General features: G+C 36.7%; 1 protein-coding gene across 7 annotated transcripts in view; it reads left to right on the top strand.

The window, feature by feature from the left end:
* HS3ST5 (heparan sulfate-glucosamine 3-sulfotransferase 5) overlaps window positions 1-17,478 on the top strand; it is a 229,267-nt gene that overhangs the window by 92,266 nt on the left and 119,523 nt on the right. For 6 of the 7 annotated variants that reach the window (XR_013176366.1, XM_077162707.1, XM_077162705.1 and 3 more), the window contains one exon: window positions 12,711-12,824. The gene's annotated coding sequence lies outside the window, so the exon portion shown is untranslated. The remainder of the gene's footprint in view (window positions 1-12,710; window positions 12,825-17,478) is intronic. The other variant, XM_077162703.1, reaches the window with a different exon arrangement.

Here is a 17,478-nt window from a genome sequence, read left to right as displayed (position 1 = left end):
GCCTGAAAAGTCCTGCCGCTGTATCCAGAGGCAGTCAAGCCTTTATAGATACACAGCCACAAAAACCTCTGTTTCCTTCTTTTTTTTTTCCCCTTTTTCTGTAAGTCCTCCCTCCTTGGTGCTGGGGCAAAAATGAGCAACCTCTGCTTTGATCAGGTTCACCTAAGCTGGGGGCCTATTTTTAGTAGTCAGAATTTGTTAATTAGTTCCACAATTGGCGTTTGATTGTGCCGAGTCCCTGGTGCTGGTAAAGTCCTTTCCTTTCCCCTCTGGGAAGTGGCCTGTGGGGGAGGGGCACTGGCCACCGCAGCTTTGGGAACTCACAGTTCTGGGGGGTATTGGCAGCCGGTCCAGCTGGTCCAGACTGGGATATGCTGTGTGTCTGGTCACTGACGTGGCACCAGGGGCTGTTCTGTACTGTTTCTTATTATTTAGTAGTTGTTCTGGAGGACGAACTAAAGTGCACACGTTGTTAAGCCCTCATCTTGACCCAGAAGCTCTCATTCTGTTTTAAATCAAGATTTTGTATTCACTATGGATTCTTATCTTTTAATAGTGTTAAGCATATGTCAAAAAAAAAAACAAAAACAGAAAAGACCTACGATATATCTTAAATTGTTAATGGTGTTGGAAATAAATTCTAATGAGTGGTGTAAGAATTATCTCCCTTCCAGGGTGTTTCAGGGGTAGTATGCTGACCTGCCATGCAGGAGATCTGGGTTCAATTCCCATATCATTCACCCCCCCACCACCACCAAAAAAAAAAAAAAAGAATTATCTCCTTTCCAGGGGAAACTTTGCAACTCAGGGAAGAATACCCCCACAAAAAATCAGAACTCCTTGAGAAAGAGCATTCACAAGTCATCAGGTCTATTTTTTCCAGAAAAGAAAGTTCTTTTTTGAAACATTCACGTTTCTGTACTGGGACTTCTTGACATTTCAGCAATGTGTACAATGGCCAAATCTACAACATTTTTCAAATCTTGCGGTGGGTCATGATGCCATATATTGGATCTTCAGAAGACTCACTGCTACCTCAATGGCAGCTTAATACGAGCTCAGAGAACAAGGTAACTCTTACTAAAGAGAGACTGTTGTAATCTTTTTTTTTTTCCTGTGCCAAGGAAGTTTTGTAATAACTAGGTCAACTAAAATACTTGATACTAAGATCCAATTGGAAAATTCCAAGAAATCCTTATGATTGTCCAAGGAATAGTTTTCAGGGCAAGATTCTTGAAGTTGCATGTGAAACAACAGCATATCAATGTACTGATGACCTTTGGAAACTCTGTTAGGTTTTGTAATAGCTATGGAATATTTTTTTAAATATTTTTATTTAAGAAAACAAACAATACACTTAGAACCACCAAAAATAGATATCTTAGTTAGCTTAACCATAGGCAAATTTAAATCAAGTATCCCTATACTCATTGTAAAACCTGTGTTTGCACAATAAGTTTAATAAGCCAATTTAAAATTGAGACAACAAGGAAAAAAATCTACAAATTCAGATAGCAAAGTTCTTAAATTCTAGATATTGAACACTAACTTAAATACCATTTGAGCAGCTGTCAAAACTGTGAATGTTCTCAAAATATCAAGTAGAAAGTTATTACAAATATCTACATTGCTATAGTAATGACCTATGTTACTAGACATTTTCCTAATTTCAGGTAAATATGAAGGTACAAGTATTTGTGCAATTAACATATCTGAAATTTTCCTTTTGGAATCAGGAAGCATCTATGATTTGGTATTCTTAGAAAAACAATAATTTAAAAATATCTATTTTATGAATTTCACCATATTCTCCAGGTCACACTGCCAAAAGGAGTAATAGGATTCAGCTCCTGTCCCCTGGGTCGCTGTGCTCCACTGCAATGCTAACTCTGATTATGGGATGGCAAAGGTGATATCCCAGGAAAGACTGAAAAACCTCCAGTGGGATCATTGCTGGAAGAAGGCAGTGACTTGCTACAGAGGGGGGTTGAATAGTTCTTCAAATCCAATACACATTTGACCCTATATGCATATTTATCCTTAAATATGCCAAAACATTGTAGGTACCCAAAAGGTGGCAAAAGAGTTATTCCAGGGGTGTGACAGTGAATCTCATGATTACAAGCAAGGAAATGGAATGTATTTGGCTGTTACTTTCCCAGATATGTTAACTCAGAAGGGTATGAGAAAGAGGTACTGAGGAGAATGGAGTGTTGAAGCAAAGCTTGCAGCAGGTATAGTACAGAATGCCTAAGGGTTTAGAGCGGGGATGAGACCAAGGATCAGAAAACCAAACAAGACTGAGGCTGTGTGTGGAGCAGGGTCATCAACCAAGCAGAATCCAACCAGAATGTAGCATAGGAAGGAAGAGCTTAGCCTTTGGAATTAAAATAACTAGGTTCAATTCTCTACCTTTTTAAAAGTTGCAAGACTTTAAGTTACTTAACTACCTCATTAATTTCTAGTACTTCACTTAAGTGGAGATAATGATAATTTTATCGCATAGATGTTGTGAGATGTTGTGAGGGGACATGATTAGTACTTGGTCTAGAGTCTGTTATAGCTCAGTGAATGGTAATGACCTATGGTAGCCAAAGTCAGAGAACTCGCAGCCTGAACTCATCTCTGTTCATTTATTCATACCACAAAGAGTTGCTGCATACTTAATATTTTCCAGGCCCCATTTCAGATGTATAAATAAAACAATGAAAACACAAAATGGTTTTCATGGAGCTTACATTCTAGAGAGTTAGTGGAAAGAACCTGAAATTGGCAGGATGTTAAGTCCATAGCCACGTTCACCATCAAAAGGTTCTTGTTTGGGGCAGCTAATACAGTACCTGGAAGTGGCTAAATATGATGTGAAAAATGAGTTAGGCAAAGAAAATGTATGCTGTCAAAGAGCTTGTCACATCTATGGTATGTTACTCATTTCTTTTTCAAAAATGCATGAAGGATTCTTTTGACATGATATTTTGTAAAAAGCCGCTTATCACCTTTATCATCTAAAAGCTTTCTTTTTCCCAATATGTCCCCTTTACAACAATAAGCTTTATAGTACAACTCTCTCAGGCTAACAAGAAGTACACCTTGGTCTGTCTATTGTCCTATAATGTTTTATTTGCTTTCCTGGAACCTGGTCTCTGAAAAACTTCAGCTTGACAATAAGGAAAGCAGATTTTAGAGCAAGCTGCATAATTATAGCTTCATGATGAAACATTTCTGAAAGGGGACCCTTCCCATTATACACTCCCTTTCTTAACATTTGTGGAAGTCTGGGTAAGACAGCTCCAGTAACCACCAATTATTGGTGTATATGTGTGTTCTCACTTTCCCTCTCATCATTCATCCATTCCTCTTGTTTCCGAAGGCACCTTAAAATTTGTGGACTCTTGCTGAATGAATAATTGGTGAGTGGGTTTGCTTTGGTTTTGTGGCCATTTGCCATGTTCTCCATCACTCTTCTGTCAGCCGCATGCAGGGGTGATGGGCAAATGGATCTGGTTACTATTCATAAACCATTTTCACATCTAAAAAATCCATTCGCCAAGACACACCTTTGCAGGAACAGTTTGGCAAACCTTTCCTTTGTTCCTTTGTTGCTTTTTAAGTGTGCCTCGTTTTCCTTTGTCCCTTTTGGGTAACTTCTGTTCAGAGATATACAATCCAAAATCAAAACAGGTAAGGGACGGCACTATTATTAGATGCCTATCATTGTATGCTTAAATAAAAGAAAGAAAAGTATAAGAGTAAATATTTTGGCAAAATTTCAATGAATGAGTATGTGTGATAAATAAACCCTAGAAACAATGCTGAAAACAAACGATACTTATTCCAAAAATTTTTTAAGCAAAAACCAAATTTTGTATTTTCTTCCTATATAAATATAAATGTATAAATGCATGAGTTTTGCACAGCTACAGAAAAGTATTCTCCTTTCAATATATTTATTTCATTTAGGTATACCATGTGGACCATGGAAAAGTATGATTTTTATAGAGCTTCTTGCTTTTAATACACATTTATAAATTTGAGGTGTCAAACAAATAGAGCCTTTCAAATGGCAAATAAACTCTTACCAAAAAAACCTCTTCTTTTATAACTAGAACACCTCTCACAGGACAAAATCCTTTGTTAGCAAGGTATTCGAGAAATGGATTTCAGAGTAAAGACCTCAGTGTTTGTTTTTTATTCTTGTGAAACCAATAACGTGCTGACGGAGTGCTTTAATGTGCTACTGTAGTTTGGAAAAAAGGTACATTTAAGAGTGTTCTTTATTGCCTTTTGAAAGTTGGACATTGCTAAGCTTAGCCACCTTAGCACATAGTATATTACCTTAGAAGGAGCTAGATGGTTGGATTCATTTGCACCCCACCTGCATATTACACATACTGTAAAAATATCAAGCCTTCGAGAATATTGAAATGATTATGTGATACTGTGTCCTTAAGTTCCTGTAGGTTTAAGTCTGAAATATATGGAATTTAAAATAGTACAGGATATGTTTTCCCATTGCCTTTCATATATTATTCCATATGAAATTGCAATCCCATGTCAAAGGTTTAGCGATGTCAAATATTATTCCTTTAGATAAGAAATAAAAACATTATTTTGATATAATAGTTGCTTCCTTGAGTCTGGATGGTAAAATGTATACTACTTCACATTTGGAATATGTAGATTTGCCTCACCGTTCTGTAGAGGGAGGGTGAAGAGGAAAACAACATAACTTTAGAGCCCTGGTGGAAGCCTGAGGTTGCGAGGGAAATGCAGGCGTGCCCAGATGACAGCAGCTGGTAACCAGTGCCGAGCTTGTCGCTAAATCTCAGAGCAAAAGACTGTTTTAAAGCTGGATTCTCAACTCTGTCTGTGCAATGAATCACCTGGAGAGCGTACCAGTTCTTGGAAGTGAATGTGGGTTAAAACCTAAGGAAAGAATTGGTATGAAGGACATAAAAAATAGATTTATAACCCACAGCCTTTTTCTGCATTTTAAAAAAACCTATACACATTCGACAATTAGACTATTCATTGTTTTTTTGTGGGGGGAATCCTGGGGTGAGGGAGTGTATTTTTATTGTTTACTCTGAGTAGGTATTCAGTTAATGCCTTCTTGCCAATCCTGACTCCATTTGCAGCCTGGGCCTGTGAAGTTTAGTTGAATAATTTCTATACCTCATTCAATACAGCCACTTCCTATCAGTAGGCATGCATGCATATATAACACTCAGGGTGAATGAAAAGCAAGACTAGTTCTTTCAAAAAATGTTCTCTTGTTCTAATTATAAACAAAAATAAAAGCTGTAGATTTTTGCAAATGATAAAAGTGGCTTTTTCTTACAATGTACTAATTTATATTTTCAACAGCATTTGTCTTCCTTAAAAAGTCCTTCATTCAAGGACCACATTCCATCCATGGATCATTTATGTATAATTTGGTAGATGATAGGCATTTGAAATTACTGTGACAGGTGTTTTCACATTGTTTCTGCTGATCTGATACAGAGCATATTGTCAGAAAAGAGTGTGGAGAACTTAAATTCCTCTGGATCAATTTGAAGCCCCCTTTTGGAATATGAGTTGCTATATAAAGGCATTTTGGAAAGAAACAGGGGTGGGAAGAACATTTCTTGAGATGAAAATACAGTTCAGTAGAACAAATTTATTTCTTCTATGGGGACTATATACACTATTCTTTAATTTATTCATTATTATTATTATCCTTGAAATTGTTTTCTGCTCTCATCCACATAGGAGAACCCAGAAAGCCCAAAAGAGTTCATGAAAATTACTCCATGTATGTTCCTGGTGAAATATTTCAATCTATTTCCAAATATGAATAAGAGTTTACCAAAGAGGCAAGGAAATGCTGAAGGCTGAAGACTAAAGAGATTATATATAAAGAACCTCTTTTATATATAATCGCCCATCAGTTCCAGCACTGATCTGTAAATCCAGTAGCAGCTATGTTAGATGATTTATGTGGGAATAAGAAATGTTTAATATTACTTTTGCCATTGAGGATAGCATTCTGTAAGCTTATCATATTTTAAATCTTAAGGAAAGCCCTGCTGTGGCAATACTTTTAAACAGGTTCTGCTTATCTCTTTGTAAGTAGCGCCTTCTCTTCCTTCTGTGGAATCCTTTCCCTCATACTCACCCTCCTCCACTCGATTCCATCCACTCTCCCCTTGGCCAAAGGCAGTTGTGAAATATGGAAGCAGTTATGTCATACTGTTATTTTGGGTATTCTTAATAAATGCCTTCTGTATTTCAGAGGTGGTCTAAAAAGGTCAGCTAATGGGATTTCACTTTGATTACTTATTTAAATTTTGGATGCAAAGAACCCTAACCAATTCCCTGAATTTGTCGTAATCATAATTTAGTCATCCACAGCTGCTTCATTAGATTTAAGGTCCCTTCAAGAGTACATTGATTATTAAAGCCCTTGATTATCTAATAGCAATATTAGTAAATGCCATATTCTCCAGCTCCATTTTTCTGATTCATTAATGGCTACTGGTTTCAAATTTTCTCCTTTACTAGTCACAGCATCTCCCTGCAAGTTATCCAAGTATAATGACACAACAATATTAAGCAATACCTTCAGCTACTTCTGATCTTATGTATTAGTCTTCATAATTCCTTCCTACTTGCTTTCAATCCAGCTTTCTTGTTGCCACGAAAAGTCTATCTCTTAAACTCAAACCGTGGCATTCCAGGACTTATCCTTCAAAGGCTCCTATTACCTACTTTGCCTTTCTTAATAGAAAGCGGTAGGATAGCAGAGCTCTTGAACAGACATGTGAAACTTGCTATTTCAGCTAAAGGAAATAACCAGAAGGAAACCTTGCTATTAACACATAGCAACTCAAGTTAGTAAAATAGATTGTGATTATATTTAATAGTTTGTGTTGTCATCAAAAGGGGAAAAATAGTATTAGCTATATATGAACGTCTCATCAAGTGGTTCATTAATCTTTTTTAACAAAGTGTTTGGAAGCACCTAGAATATCCCAAACACTGGGCTCTAGGCAAGTAGAGCTTCAACAGGAAGCAAAATAAGATTTGGTTTTAGCCTTCAGGCAACTTATGTTCTGTTGGGGATTCAATGAAGTATTGGGGTCAAGTAAAGAAGCAATGATATCCCTATATGCCAGGGACTTTGATTAGAGAGAACAGGGTTCTGCAGGACCTATGGAGAGGATACCTAGAGAAAGAATTGTCAGATGAATCTCCCTGAGGAAGGTGACATCCAAGCTGAGGTGGAAAAGAAAAGGCGAATACAGGCAGTCTGTATTAAAGAATAGTCAATAGAGACACGGGAGCAAGAACTTGGCATATTCAAGAATCGAAGAGGCTCTGGATGAGGGAGTAAGCAGAGAGGAGTGGGGACAGGTGAGACTGGAGAGCAAACAGGACCCCCATCATGTAGGGTCACAACCCAGGTGACACAGGAGGAGGGGCAAGTGGTGGGGCAGAAGGGCTCTCAGATGTGTTGACTTAGATGCCTGTGGGTATCCAGGCAAGGCTTCCAGTAGCCAGAGCCCACATCACAAACCAATGAAGGAAAATTTGATTTGGAAATGTATGATTTAGTAGCTAACATGTAAGTATAATTAAGAGGTAGCTCAATTTCTTGAGACTGTTTTAGAAATTTCTTTGACTTTCCTCCTGTTACTCATTTATAATTCGCCCAATGCTTTATCAGTAGCTCGCTTTGTCAACCAATTTTAGAATTATATGCCTAAAAATGTTTTACTGATGAGAAGAAGTTTTCCTATCCTAATTACTCATCTTTAATTTCTCTGCACTTTTTTTTCAACCAGAAATGGATATAATATAAAATGTCGGGGTCTGCCATAAAGAAATACAAAATAGAAAATAGAACATACACTATAGCATTACATTAAAAGAGTCAATTCTGTGGAAGTTTAATTCCCTGTGCCTGTCAAAAGTTGTTAAAACATTGCTTGCCTTTTTAAAATATAAGATGTGGGCAGACATGTACTAATATATCAAAAAATGACACTTTGTCAAAGAGGGCTTTCATGGGAGAATGTTCTGCATAAAATGTTTTCTTTTTAAAAAGAGCCCAACCTGTTTAATATTCCAAAGCAAATATAATCGAATACAAAATGCCTGAACTTAACTGCCAGTCATAACAGTTCGTTTCATTTACCCTTTAATCCTTTTTTTTATATTCCAAAAATTGTTCTCTCAAAAGAATTATCAGTTTTATTCTATGATAACCCTGGTTTGAAGTAAAATAAAAGTAGTTTTTGACCCCCCTCAAAACGGATTCTTTTCAGACTTCCTAGCACTTCTATTGGTATAATGATGCTATGTTTGGCTCTGTCTATGATTAGACTCAGTGTGATTATATGTGAAGCAAAATTTCCCTTATCTATTAGGAACACTAGCTGCAGCTAACTGCATTTCACTGTCTGGCAGAAGAAATACAGAATTAAAATTTCCAACTAGTTTCCCAAGAAGTACCCCCCCACACACACAATAGTCACACACACACACACAATAGTCATTTTTTAATCTTTCAGCCTAGAGGAAGCTGCTAGCCAGAAAGGAACAGAAAGAGATGGTATATAAAGGCCTTAGCAAGATTAACAAAGCAGATGTGCCTTTACTTCTACCTCTGCTTGTTCCTGCATAGTCTCTCTTCGTTTTGATTACTTTGGGATGGTTCCAAACCTCTGGACATTCTGAGAATATCCAGAATTAAGATAACGACTGATAGTTGAAATGTTAAACATAAAATCTATAGATAATTGGCTTTGATCACCATCTAATATAGCATTATCTAAAGAGGAGGGATATGTGTGTTTGCTACCCATCTCCCTTGCAGAAAATGAGCCTAAATCTGGCTCTAGAGTGGGACTATCATTCATTGTTTAGGGAACCAGGGAGAATGACTGGAAGAAATAGAAACAGATGGCAGTTGAGGTAATTGAGATATAGTATAGCTTAAAGGCATCCTGGAGTGCCACATGATAGTACTAGTGTGAAAAGGAGAGAAACATTCTGCAGAACTTCACTTGATGTGTAAACTGAGACTGATTTTACAGCCTGCCAAAATGAAAATGCCTAAGGGGGGGAGGGGAAGGGGTAAAATATTTTGAGCTAATATCAGAGAATGGTGGGAATGGACTCCTCCGGCTGTAAAGGCTCATTGGAAAGTAGAAAGACCAGATTTTAATACAATTTTAGAAAATTCTGCAGGGTGGTATGGGAGGACACCAATATTAGGGACAATAGATTTTAGTTGCTAACAGGCTGAATGGGGTACCCTCACCTTTGAGCTAATTTACACCGTTACTACAAGGGGAAACTGTTTTGTGGTGGTGGTGGTTGTGGCTGTAGGTGTCTCACCATTGGGAATGCCTCCCTTTGTCCTCTGAGATGGAAAGCAGGACCTAGTGGGAGGCAGAGCTGTGGAGTGAGGCTTTGAATCCCGCTGTGGTCATTTTGTACATCTGTAAAATGGGCCATGTAATACAACTTCGTTAGGCATTTCATTCCCTGCATACTGCATATTCAGTACCTAATAAATGGTAGGAATTGTTATAATTGACAAAATGCACGGTTTAGTAGTTTCACCCACCAGCCCCATAAGGATGATGTGATATTCATGGATATAGTTTCTCACTGCACCAGGAAACCCAGTCTGGGTGGCCCTTGTGTTTTCAAGCATCCTCAGATTCTTTCTGTAGAACAAGAGAAATGGTCTTACATTATAACCTACTCTGTGTTGATTCCTGTGTGTATATACAGGCTGTAATGTTTCTTTAAATCAAAATTAAAATCAGGACGTTTCCTTGAAAACACAGCCTAGTTAAATTTATTGGACTGAGCCACAAGAAAGTTTTGTTACACTGATTGTTATGCTCATGAATCATCTACTAAAAACTGTGATTCCAGCTAGATGTATTAAAGCTAAAATTAATTTATAAAATTTAGATCACTTTAAAATTTAAGCAATCATATCCTTGGCTGTGGATTATATTGCCTGGGAGGGAAGTTAAAGTCTATATTTTAGTGTAAAGGAATTTCCAAAGACATACCAATTATTGATCCTGTTACATATCAGCCATGCCAGAGCACCTGCAGTATACCTTAAATAAACAGCTCTCAATGGGTCCACAACTGAAACCAACAAAAGATGCAACCTGATCCTGATATATATGAATATAAAATTTGAGAGTTCTTTTTGAGCTACTTTATAAATTAATTAATTTCAGAATGGATGAGGTAATAACATGGAGCTTTAGCTAATTATTATGTTTAAATTAAATATAAGCATTTAAAATAACCACTTAATTAAATACAAAGCTCAGGCAACTAATCATCAAAAGTGGAATTGGTAACTCGAGATTTATCATTCTGAAACCACTTGTACAACATTTCTAATGAGTTCCTTCCTCTACTTAAATGAAAGACTAAATATATCTCCCCAAAGTGGCAGCAAGTAAAAGATTACCCTTCTTGGGTTATGGTTGTCAATTTGATATTGAATCACAGCAAAGAAATCTGCTTTACTGCAGTCTCTTAGATTGGAAACTGTAGTTACTATTTGCTAACCCAATACCAACTTAACCCATATTTTAGTTCCATAAGCACCTAATAAAACCCCAATAATTGTTATAGCATTTATTACTATAAAATAAAATGGAAATATTCTACAAAAAGTCCTGTGTGTTTTATAGAGAAGACTCTGAGAAAGTCTAATTTTGAAAATTAAATATTCTATTACAGCATCAATAACATGAAGACTAATGCTCCAAATAGCTTCATTTAATAAATTGTAGATGTACATACTCCAGACTTTACATTTGTAAGAATATATGCACATATATTTGTATGTATAAATTTGCATATACTTGCAGGAAAGTATTGACTAATTCTTATAGTACAATATAGCTAGTATTTAGCCTAAACCTTGACCCAAGGAGGTCTTAATAAATGCTTGCAAGATAAATAAATAAATATATTGATGAATTTTATCAAATAGGTTTAAAAATCTCTCTTCTAAAATGATTTATTATTATTTCTTACATTCTACTTTAACCTACTAAATTAGAAAAGCTGATAAAGCCAAAGTACATCTACTTATAGCTTTGAAGGCAATATGTGTTTATCTTTTGCCTTTTTGAATTCTGGAATTAGCAGAAATGTTAAGACTCTAAAGGAGAGTGGCACCTCTGCAGGCTGCGAGAGGCAAGTCAGCTTGTTTTGTTCTTGGGCGAAATACCTGCAATTACTGATTGCCATATTTTTCTTTGGTTGTGAAAACTGAACTAATTGAAGGTATACCCCTAAGGGAAGAGTTCTACGGTGTAATGAATGTGGAGTGCCCTCTTGAGTTTAGCATTTTAATTATTCATAATTATAATGATTTCTGTTTATTTGGGAACTGAAGAAATAATTCTAATTCATCCAATAAACTGAGAAGCAGAGTAGTTGAGGCTTTGTTTTGTTTTGTTTTGTTTTATATGGAGGTCAACAAGCCTGTGAGCAGGCCGAGAAAATCCTCCCAAACAAAGCAGCCAGTTTCCCTGGCTAATATGTGGGGCCTATTGATGTGAATCGTGTCCTGAAATAACTGGTTGCAGTTTTTTTTCCCACTCATTCTCTAAGTTGTCTAGATCTATGCTGGCAGCACTGGAGATGGGCAGTGAGGTGAAGAGTTGACAGGACTCAAATGGAAGAACTGGAAATTATGTATGAAAGTATGTCAGTCAGAGTAGAGATATTCACAGTAGATTCACTAGCTGGTTATTAGCCAGGTTTATACATTTTTAAAGCCTTTTCTGGAAAAAGGTTGTGCGCATTTGTGTGAGTTTGCTTTTCATCCTAAATATATTCACCTACAATGGGCCCAAATAAAATATGGATTTAATGGCTGTTTCATAGTAGAATAGTTTTTGTGTCTACTATTATTGAATATATATTAGTAATAATGATGTAGTGAGATTGGGCTTTTACAATCTATTTAGGTGTCATAGAAACTTTGAATAATAGCCTGAAATAGCAATGAAATGTTAGCAAGGAAAAAGTTTGGCATTGCAATCCATTTCTTTTTTCCCATGTCCTTCTCTTTTTCTATGCCTCTAACCTAGCCCTTTCATTTTAGGACCAAGCATATACTCTATAGGTAGAGAACTGCTCAGGTCTCTTGGTAACCTATATACAATTTAGGAAGGAAAATCAGCTGCTTCATGTATTCAAGTAGTAGCAAAGGTAAGAATGATTGATACAGATAATCATCTGTAAAAAAGGACCTTTACAGAAAGGTCAGTCTGAATGCAGCATGCAGCATTTTTAAGGGAGTAAATTTAACCACCTTCACCTAAAAACCTCATCAGCCACATCAGAAACAAGGATCAGCTAGAACATTATTTGAAAGTACATGTGAGTAGCTCCCAATTTACAGGGTCATATTTGATCAAAGGGAATTAACAATTACATATTTCAGGATTAAAGCACAAATGTGCCCTCTGCTCTTCATCAGCAAATTGTTTAATAGAAGGACTGGAAGTACCATGAAAAAATAATGAAATGTCCCAATCTTCTGCATTATGCTTCTCCTTTCCCCTACAAATCTTTAACTACAGGAAAAAAAAAAAAAATATATATATATATATATATGTATATGACTAACTGGAAAATCACTCTGCCTCTATGTCCACCTGCAGGTGCTAACAAACAACGAACAAATCAAAAGGACAGCGAGTAGGTGGAGAGGGACCATGGAAAATCCACCAACCAGATAATCATCACTGGAATAATCGGGAGTTGTCTGAATGTAGGTACGTGTGCTGAAGACTTCTGCATGCTCTTGCAGGCTGTTCTCTAATGTTCAATGCTCTCCACGTCAGATGCCTGCCATCTGATCAATCTTTGGAAGAGCTACGTGGCCTCACGCGGCATGAGCACAGACTTGTGCTCAACTGCTCAGAAACCCCTAGTAGCTCTCTAGCAATTCCTCTTGGTCTTTTTTAAACAGTCCGCAAAATGATTTTGATCTGCCTCCTCCTTTCTTGTCTCAGTGTTCCTGCAGAGGAACCTTCCTCCCCTCCCCACTGAAACTAACCCTCATTTCCTGAAGGCAGAAGAAAGTTTTTGCCCTGACAGCCTCCACTACCTGGAAGACGCTTCCCAACTCCTCTTTGCCGGCATTAGTTTTGTTCTCTCTCTCCAAGGCCTAAGGGAAGTTCCACCTGCATTACTAAATATTGCTGATTTCCCATCGCCATGATTTCCTTTCCTCCAAACTTCTTGACAATTTGTGGTTTATACCCTACCTCTGGCATTTGACAGATTATATCATGCTTTCTGTCGCTTTATGTCTGTGTCCCCACAGTAAGTGTTTGTTTCTGGGAAGGTGGGACCTGTTGTATTTTTGTCTGCTGGAACCCAAGGGCAGAGGGAAATGGGCATGTAATCAGCTGTTCTGATGGAGTGAGGTAATGTAGGAAGTGGTTAAGAGCATAGACTCTGGAGCTAGACTGGCTGAGTTTGAGTTCCTGCTCAACCACTTACTTTCCACGTGACCTTGGCTAGGTTTTTAAGAAACTATCTGTGCCTTAATTTCCTTGTCTATAAAATGGTGATAATTGCAACATCCATCACGTCAAGTTGCTGTGAAGATTAAATGAGTAAATAACTGAAATGGGTTTAGAAAACTATCTGGTGCATAAATGAATACTTGAAAATTGTTATCTATTTTTTATTGCATGTAGGGATAATATTCCATCTCAATTAATTATCTCAATAATGCCAGATGATGATGGCATGCTCCCCATTCTAAGAAATAGGAAAACTGTGGTCTTGAGAAGTCAGGTCACTGCTTAAATCACAGAGAAGGAAGGAGCAGAACAGAAGTGTCTGATCCTAAACCCTGGGCTTGTTTCACTCCACATATTGCCTCATATACAAGTGCCCAAGACTTGTTTTTGAAAATGATTAAATTTATTCTCCTTTTATTCTTATAATCTAAACCTAATTAAATTGAGATTTATCTACGTAAAAGATTCTTTTTCAGTAGGTTTGACCTTTGAAAAAATAAATTAAAATGTGAAAATGTTTTTTGTTGACTGTAGATAATTTTGTTCTGAGTTCATCCAAATGGAGAGAAGTTATAATTACTTTTTTGTTTTTTTCCAATCTGGCTCAGAGGCTCAAATTCAACTCAATAAGTATTTGGCTATTTCTACTCTAGGGTATATTACAGTCTAGGTGACTTAAGTAATGGAAACACAGAAGAAACATCTGTTATTTTTAACTATTTTTTCCCAGGTTCACTGAGCCTGACTTTTCCACCCCTTGCCTTCACCCATGTAATAATGTAGATTGGATATGGTGTCATAGATACACTGATTGGATGCAATGATACTGTAATACTGGATATGTAGATTGAATAGAGTGGTACAAAGATACCGTGAAATTTGGTGGAATGTGACATTTAAGACAAGTTAAACTATAAAATTCACATGAAGTAGTTTTAAAGTTGTTTTATTCATCTTTGAAGTTATTCTGGAGAATTTACAATGAACTCTCTTAAGCGTGACAGACTAGCTACTCTTGGAATCTCTTTGTTTTCTAAAGAAATCATCAGCAAGACTTGTTCTTGCCTCTGCCGTAATCCCTTGGCTGCTGCTGCTACTTAAATTTGTGTATCTGCAGCCCTTAACACTATTCTGGGAATGTAGTAAGTGGCTAATAAATCATTGTTTAATTGAATGTGTTCACACTACAGATATATGACATATTCTCTGTACCCCACTCCCCACCCCAACCTAAAATTCAGAATAACTTCAGAGACTTTGGGAACCACTCTTAGGTGAAATGTTGGCAAGGAGAATTGAAAGACTAACATTTTTGGACACTTACCTTTTTCTAGGTCTTTTTTCATTTAATCCTTGGCATAACCCCATGAAGGACCAACAGGGAAATTAAAATTCAGAGAATTTCACTAATGTATTTAGAATCACACAGCTCAGGAGAAAAACTTCCCAGTGCAAGTCTAACCCAATGGCTCTGCAAATCAGGAGTATTAATGGAGAGAAGTGAGACCCAGATTCTGGGCCATCAATAGGCGTTCTCTTTTGATACTTACTTCAGGTGACCTTAGACTTGTCATGTAATCACCCTGTGCCTCAGTTTTCTCAACTCGCATGATATTGTTATGGGGATCAAAATATTGTTTTTTAAATGGCTTTGAAACTCCTCAGAGACTCTGTACACATAAATTAGAATTATGGATCTGGTACATATAAACAGTGAAACAATTAAGAAATACCCAGATGATTTTAAATCCCTGGCAGTCAGTTGGAGGGAGGTAGAAGCAAAGAAAGGAAGTAAAGTCATAAAAATTGCCTCCCCTATTCTGAGACCTGATTTGAAAAAGTTTGCTCCAAGTGCTCTAGTGGCAATGTTGATCCAGTACAACCCTGTTATCAGTTACTAAGAGACAGTTAACCTTAAAACATGTTATAGCATGTTTTTAAATGGTGGTATAATGACCTTCATCACTGAACCAAACTTCTGGGCACAGGAGAAGCATCAGAAATTCAGACTGTGGCATATAGAGCCATATGGAAGCCTTGAGTAAGAAATGGTTGTGTGTCTGGCTGCATATTTGATTTATTACAAGTAATACTGTCCTTTAGTGCATGGTTCTAAAAGCATGTGCAGCTCCCAGAGTGCCTGAAACCCCAGAGGAGCTTCAGTGGGATCCAGCCTATGCTTCTTAAAACCATCTGCTCAACAGTTTCTCAGAAAAATTAGTAGCACTTCAACTTGTGTTTGATGACTGGTTTTGACCTTGTAGATGTTGCACGGAAATAAATGTATTTGATGAGTTAGTAAGCACGTGCTTCAGTTATTGTGATAGTGAAAATAGCTCAATCTTATAAAATTGTGAGATGCTTTCAGTTCCTTAGCACTTAATTGCATTCCTACTGAGTTTAAATGTCATTAATCTGAATAGCATATGCCATAATGCATTTGTTTAGACTTAAGAAAATTATCCACATTTGTTTCTTTCTTTTGATTGCATGAGATAAATTCCAGAAACCACCTACCAGATTTTTAAAAAATGTGTTTTCACCTGAATGTGTACAGATAACCTAGCTGATACTGAACAGTAATCTAGGGGTCAAAGAGAAATTAAGAAGCCACTTTCATAGGTGTCTTTTGCCACAGCCTGCCTAGAGGAGGCCTCTGCCTCCAAGATCTGCTGAGATGAAGAATCTATGATCTATTGCTTAAATTCATCTGGCCAATTTCAACTGCCAAGTATTTCTAAAAATACAGGTCTATGACTATAACACATTTGACTTGTTTTTAAGAGCCTCTTTAGTCTTTGCAGCTTATCATTATTGTTAATTACTAAGCACTTTAATGGTGGAACAGGTTGCAAGGTAATGATTGCAATAGTTTTTAAAAAATGCCTAATTTGGGACTATTTAAGGAGAATCCTCCTCAGTTGTTACAGTGTTGTTGTAAACTGTAAGTCAATATAAGAATAATTTTTGTAATGCCAACTTCTGTTTTTCTGCAAGATAGTGAAACATAAAAGAGAAACATTTTCCTACCTCTATTCAAAATTAGTCATGAACATGGATTCTTCAATGTATAGCTATGGAGGTAAACAGTGAAAAAAACCTCACCCCCCAAAAACAAACAAATAACAATAGATACCATTTATTAATGTGTCTTAGGGGTGTTAAGTCACTATCCTAATAAACAGCTCAAAATGACCTCTTCATCTTGGGCTTTACAAATGAATTGGATAGTCAAATCTCCATTTGCCTTATGGGAAACTTGAAGTTCAAAGGCATTGCATTAGCAACCCAAAATAGCACACTTGCCAAGTAGAAGAACCAGGTTGCTAACTTAGGTTCTGTTGAGGTCCAAAGTCCATGTTATTTCTGCCACAGGTTATTATAAGCTTGAATATATGTCTACTTTATAAAACAAAGATTCTGGGTTGCTGCATACTTAGGTTTTATCTCTGAAATTATACTTAGAACAATTTCAGTTTTGTTTAGAAATTACTGAGCTATGCATTAGTAAATAACTTTCAGAATGTCTTTATAAATTCAATGAATATACCCTACTTTATTTTTACTTTAATGGTGCCTGTGTTTATGGTAAAGGCAAATTTTAACATTATAAATCTTACATACTTACCTTATAGTTCATAGTCTAGAATTTCACTAAGAACTTCAGAATTAAAACAGATTTGTTAAATTCAGGGAAATCACCTTACATACATAAATTGCTCTTCTGGAATACCACACATTAAAAGCACAACTGAATAGCATTTATCCTAATCTTACAGGAAGCCTAGAGTGGAATTTTGCACTCATTCATTAAGCTGATGAATGATGGCCGTTCTATTTTTATAACTCTGTTCTAGGGACATTGGCAGATTATAAGAACTCCAAAACCTTTACC

This window comes from Tamandua tetradactyla, chromosome 5, assembly GCF_023851605.1.
Source record: "Tamandua tetradactyla isolate mTamTet1 chromosome 5, mTamTet1.pri, whole genome shotgun sequence".
Lineage (NCBI taxonomy): Eukaryota > Metazoa > Chordata > Mammalia > Pilosa > Myrmecophagidae > Tamandua > Tamandua tetradactyla.
The sequence above is the reverse complement of the archived record's forward strand: the minus strand, read 5'-3'. Positions and strand labels throughout refer to the sequence as shown.